We start from the raw sequence: 6,098 nt of genomic DNA, 5'->3' as shown, positions 1-6,098 counted from the left end.
GTCTGGTACAAGGGCTGGGATTCTGAACTAGAGCTGCTCGAATGTTCTTCATTGGAACAGGTTGACTTTGCATAGAGGTATACTGGGTTTCATGAAAACTTCGTTGGGAAGTTTCCTCAAGTCTAGGGTGGAATTTTTACTCAAAACCAGAGAGACAGACCCAGAATAGCCAAGGCACTCACCTGAGATGCAGGAGACCCAGATTTAAATCCCTGCTATGCCTGATAATAGGGACTTAAACCTGGGTCTGCTACATCTCAGGTAAGTGCCCTAATCACATGCCTATAGCACCAGGCACTAATCTGCTGAATATTTTATGATTTATACAAAGTGGAATAGCTTCAGCAGCAGAGCGAAAGGGACTGACTAGCCTGCTGGAATGTGAACCTCAGCATTTTTTGTGAAACAGAATTCTTGTTTTCCAGCCAACCTTACTCAGGACTGCTGGGTTGTGTTCTTAGGTCCACCACTTTCATGCTGTGTGACTTTGGCCAAATAGCTTAACCTCTTTATGTGTTTGGTGTCCTAGCTATAAAATGGCAATAATACGTACCTTGCAGGGGCGTTGTGAGGCTACTTTGAATTAATGGTTGTAAAACACTTTGATTCTTCTGCAAAAGATGTTACAAATGACTGACTCTGGTTAAGCCCCTATTAAGCAGGCTAGACACTTCTTTCTAAACTGTCACTAGGTCCTCCCACTAACAAGTGCTACAGTCACAAAGGTTCAATGCTTCTGGGCACCTGCTCAGCGATAACTTCAAAAGTACCCAATTCAAAACCAATTCACCCTACGTGAACTGTGCCAAATGTAGGGGTAGGTTTCATTGAGCTCTGAGACGAAAATGTATTGGTGCCTAAACTTGCTGAATTAAGATCCCAGGTTTGCTACTGCATGTCAGCTTTGCTGTCCTCTCTTCTGAGATAGGGCACTGCTTTTCTAGCCCTCTTTAGGAGCTGGTCTGAATCAGTTGTATCCCAAGTTCACCTCTTCCCTTGTTACAGGTTAAAGGGACTGACTGGTGAAATCTTGTCAGAAATATAACTACAGTTCATAGGATGCATGTTTCTTTGAAGATACCTGCTCCATACACATAGGGTAGGGGGAGCCTGTGGCTTCATAGAAGCTAGTAGTGGCTTCCCTTCCTCCTTTCTCTGACTGGTCAGATTAATGCCAACTTCTTCTCCCAGCTGCTTACTAGAGAGATGTCCGCCTCTGGTAAGATTAATCTAGAGGCCCTTTTCCTTTTGGGTGGCACTGTGAAACCTCTGTGCAAGCTGGACTCCCAGAGACAGTGCTGTGTGTTCTTCTTGGGAGGGGGGCAATGGAGCCTGCTGATTCATTCCACAGTTACAAGCCCTATCATTGCCACTAACTTCTCTTATCCGTCCTCCTGGGCAGAGCTGCGATGCTCTGAATTGTTTTGTCTGGATGATGATTGTGTTGCTTTTTATTTTAAATAAAATGATTATTTTGCATTACTCTATTTGTCAGTTACTATTTTTCATCTACTGATCTGGAAAAACTACATATGTGTAGCAGGTGCCTTTGTCATCTGCCGTGCTATAGCAGCAGACAGATTAGTTACAGTAGTAGTTAAGAGGAGCCTCCATCATTGTAGCATGGGGGGAAGTGTCAGTCTCATTGTTTATCTCACAGTATCCCTGCTACTACCTATGGTCTCAGTCATAGCCCTGTGCTGCATGTTTGTATCAGATGAGGCCAGTACACACTTTGGAAGCTTGTGCCACCATGGAAAGCTACTAGGGACATGATGGTGGCCGGGAGAGGGACCCCCATATCTAATATTCATTGTCAGACTGCAGTCGGTGGGAGGGAGGGGGACAAATAAGTGAATTGCTGGAAATTTGCTTCCTGCTGCATGGCTCTCTTGTCACAAGCCAGCAGTGGACTTGATCTTGTGAGTAGATGGGGTTGCGTTGAAGCCAATAGAGCTGACACATGCAGTGTAGAGGATCACCAGGAAAGGGTTAAATTCAAAGTGCAGTGCAGTGATTTGCCCCTCTCCACTTCTTGTTAAGTGCTTTGGTTTTTCTTCTGGTGAATTTATGAGTTAGCCTTCCTGGAGGACACTGGACTATTCTAGTTGTCACTGGCAGAGACTAGATGGGACTCATCTATACGTTAAGCCTGCCTATATACATGTGTGCACGTATTGGAACATTTGGAACTTATCACAGGGTTTGTTGTAAGTTTTATTACGGGCCTTTTAGGAAACCAGATTCCTAGGGTCGACAAGTTAACACGAAGCATGTGTCAGCAGGGAGGGAGAGAAAGCCCTGCGGAATCTAAGAAACTTATTTTAAAAATATTCCAGAAATTGTGGAAAGAAAAAGATCTGAAGGGGAAATGAATTTGTGGCAACGCCGGACAAGAATGTTACTGACTTATGCCTCAGCCTAGGTTCATTCCTTTCAAGTTTGCGCCTCTCCCTGCCGAGAATTGATTTGAAAAACAAACTTTCTATTACTTTTCCCTCCGTGGAGCTCTTGCAATGCAAGAGATGCACAATTGCTCTCTCTTCCCTTGCCTGCTGGAAAACTGTCTGGAACTAAACAGTGAACCAACAGCAGCCACATTGTTAAACTAATCCAGCCCCCAACACATGTCCTTTGGGAGAGTTAACATCTTGATGGAGATGGAGCCATCGAAATGCTAACATTGTTAAGGGCTGCAGTATGGATTAATGCTGAGCTGCAGAAGTATTTTTGCAATGGCTGTCCTCCTGCTTTTCATCCCTAGAATTCCCATGATATATGCTTTCATATTTCCCCAAATTTAGGCTGTCTGCTGTTGTAGCCTAGAGGGACTGCTACGGCCTTGCTCTATTCTTCCTCAGATTTCTTTGATTCTTTTACTGCAATTGCACCATGGCTCCTCCCTCTAGCATAGAGGATGGGCACATTGATCCTCTGTTTAATTGCTGCTAATGAGCTGCTGGAGGAGGTTACATCAGTTAGAATGTAAAGCTGTAATTATGTGACAGCATTGAAGGCCTGCCTAGCTCTGCCATCTTTCCCCTCTTAGCCTCAATTAGAGGCACACTTGCCAAATAAAGTAAAAATGGCCCCCTCCTTAGGGGGTCTTATGTAAAGTGAATGTCATGGACCTCAGAAAGAGGGTTAGAAACAATGATGTTTCACAGTGAATCTCGAATGCAGCATGTGCAGTACCCTCACAACAGTATGCTAGAATGGCGTGTTCCCACACAGCTGCTTAGCAAGGGCCACCTAACCAGCACTAAATACAATGTGGCTGCCATGGTTGGGTTGGGCAAATCCCTGTTGTTAAAAAAAAATAGTGCACAACAGGCCCTTCCATGCAGGGATCTCATAGTGCTTTACAAGGCACCAACCATATCGCACAGCTGCACCTGGTTTGTAGATTTTGGATAAGGGCAAACTGAGTCACGTCTGGCCAGTGTTTTCCATGGACCTTGTGAGTTTGGGGTACCCAACATGAGACTCCTGGGGCCTGATTTTCAGTGAAGCTGGACTCTCATAACTCCAGCTGATGTCAATAGCAGCCATGGGTGCTTAGTAGCTCTGAGAATCGGGTGCAGGTTGACTACTCAAAAATGAAGGCACCCAGAGTTGGTGGACATTTGAAGTGGTGGCTTGAGTGTCTTGCCTAAGTTTATACAGTGAGTTGGTGAAGTCAGCACAGAATCTGCTGTGAGCAGAGACAGATGATAGGGTGGTTAAAACAGCAGCCGCACTAGTGCTCCCACCATTGCCAATGGAGATGCTCTGGCGCAAGAACAGAGTAGGGGAATTTCAAAAGCACCTCTGGGTGGACCCAACCTAGGGCCTTTTCTTTGGCAATAGATGGGGCTAGATTCTTCTCAGTGCTTGTTACAGAAAGCATGATGGGCCCCTCAATTATAAGTCAGTTTGGCCTTCCCTTTGGGGACAGGATCAATCTATTAATTTATTTAAAATTGTGCAGCAAATAACTGTAGTTCAGGACCCTGTGCTAGCAAAACTACTATGTTGGAAGATCATGTTGTTATAACTGTGTGTGACTGGAGCTGCCATCTGTCCTCATTAGAAAACAAGTGCTAGAACCCTCTCCGCATCAGCCATGCATATTCACTCAGAGTTGGGGGTGGGGACAACTGTCCACTGCCATTGCATACATCATCCCGGACCCAGACTATTTTCAACCTCTGTCTGAGGAAAGGAGCGGTTGCTGGTGGGGAGGGGCTGTGGTTGACACCTAGGTCATTACTACAAAGGCCTCCTCTGAAGCTGTCCATCTGCTTCCAGGAGGCCACATCAATCCTCATGCGCTGTTATCTGTAAGGTAGGAAACTAACATAGCCCTGTTGGACTGATGAGATAAATTTACCTCTTGTCAGACCTGTGCATGCTACTATTGCAGGCAGCCTTGTTAACAATAATGGTGTTGAAGCATGGCGTTTGCTAGCAGTTTCCTTGGCTAGCAGGATAGCGCTCCCATCCATGCAGGAAAGATTTTCAAGCATGACCCAAAACACCCCAATCTGGCAGTTTTGAGAATATAGAGCCCTTAGTAGGGTTGTTGCTAGCACAGTTTTCATCCCATGTGGGCAGTAACGCAGCTGATGTATTGAGCCAGGATTATACCTGAATAGAGCAGGATCTTGTCTCGCTAGAGTGAGATGAAACTCTCCCAGGTTGCTTTAGCTCTACTGTGAATGGGTGTGTCCCTTCTGTGCCAGAGGCTCCTGAGCGGACAAGTAGATCTAATTCCTCTGCCCACTAACTGAATATATAGAGTTGGGAAACTAGCAGCAGGTCACATTCTTAAGTATCTCAACTGGATTTTCTGTCCCTGGGGAAATGCCCTTTGTTAAATCATCTCCTTTTGGCTTTTCTCTTCCTTTTTTGTTAGTTAAAATCTCCAGCTTTTTTCAGCCCCTCTGATTGGATCCATCTACAGATAGTTGGCAGAGACGGCTCCTCTTAGTCTGATGATCACTATGCTTTTACAAAGCCACTGTCTGCCTTTCTGTGTAGGCTAGCCCTTTTCCATGGATTATTTCATACCCCTGTTGACAGTTGACTGTCTGATGTAGAGCCAACCTTTTCCCAGTAGAGGGCAACATGCTCTTCAAAGATGACTCACAAATACACCAGCTTTCTCAAAAGCTAGCCCTACCGATTGAAAAAGGGCTGTACCCATTAACAAACAGTATTTTACCCCCCTTTTTAATCTTAGTGAGTGGAGTGCTGGGTGATGTATGTCCCCAGAGCATTAAACACCATCACAGTTAGCACTACCTGATCCCCTTGGCGCTGGCAATGGCAGCAGAGAGGCCAAAAATTGAATGGACACACACACGGTGGAGGGTAAGACAGGGTTGATTGACCAACTGTATTGCACCCTTGGCAATCCATGCTGCCAAGCCTGGCAAGGGCCCTACTGAGTCTTTTTACATCGTGGGCAGGAGCAGAGCTAGAGCAGAGCAACAATCAACAGGGAAGGGAACCTGAATAGCTAATTTGGCAGATAATGTGAAGATCAGCCATGTTCAGCAAGCTGAGTGTTTCCAGCCTGTGTTCCTGCTATGTGAATTCGTGGCCTCCTGTCCCTTAGTCTGCTGCAGTCAGACAAGAGCCAGGGGCATTAATCCTGCTGCTGGCTTGGAATCCCCCCTCTTCTTGGTCTCCAAAGGCACGGGAAGGTCTCCCCCAATGGCTGTCCTCCTTTGAGATCCAGGAAAGGAGGTCCCTATGAGCCCAGACCTTCAGGGAGGCCAGCGGAGGAAGCAGCTGGCTTACATAAGCTTGGCTTTTCAGGGATCTAGAGCACCTTGAGTTTAAGGGGCAGAATTTATGTGAGGTGGAGATGATGGAGCTTGGTAGACTGCCCAGCCTGCCTCTCTGCTCCCCTCTCCCCCAGACTTCCCCAATACATGCTGGACTGGGAGCAGGTCTACCTGGCAGGTGCAAAAAAAGATGCACAATGAGCCAGCATCCACCTGCCCCTCGAGAACAATAGAAAAGAGGGGAGGGCCACCAGCTATCCTCAGCAAATGGGTAAATGTGTATGGTGTATTCAGGGCCCATTGTGGGAGACTGTTATTCGGAGG

Source organism: Eretmochelys imbricata, chromosome 14, assembly GCF_965152235.1.
Source record: "Eretmochelys imbricata isolate rEreImb1 chromosome 14, rEreImb1.hap1, whole genome shotgun sequence".
In the NCBI taxonomy this organism is placed as follows: Eukaryota; Metazoa; Chordata; order Testudines; family Cheloniidae; genus Eretmochelys; species Eretmochelys imbricata.
This window is presented reverse-complemented; position numbering follows the sequence as displayed.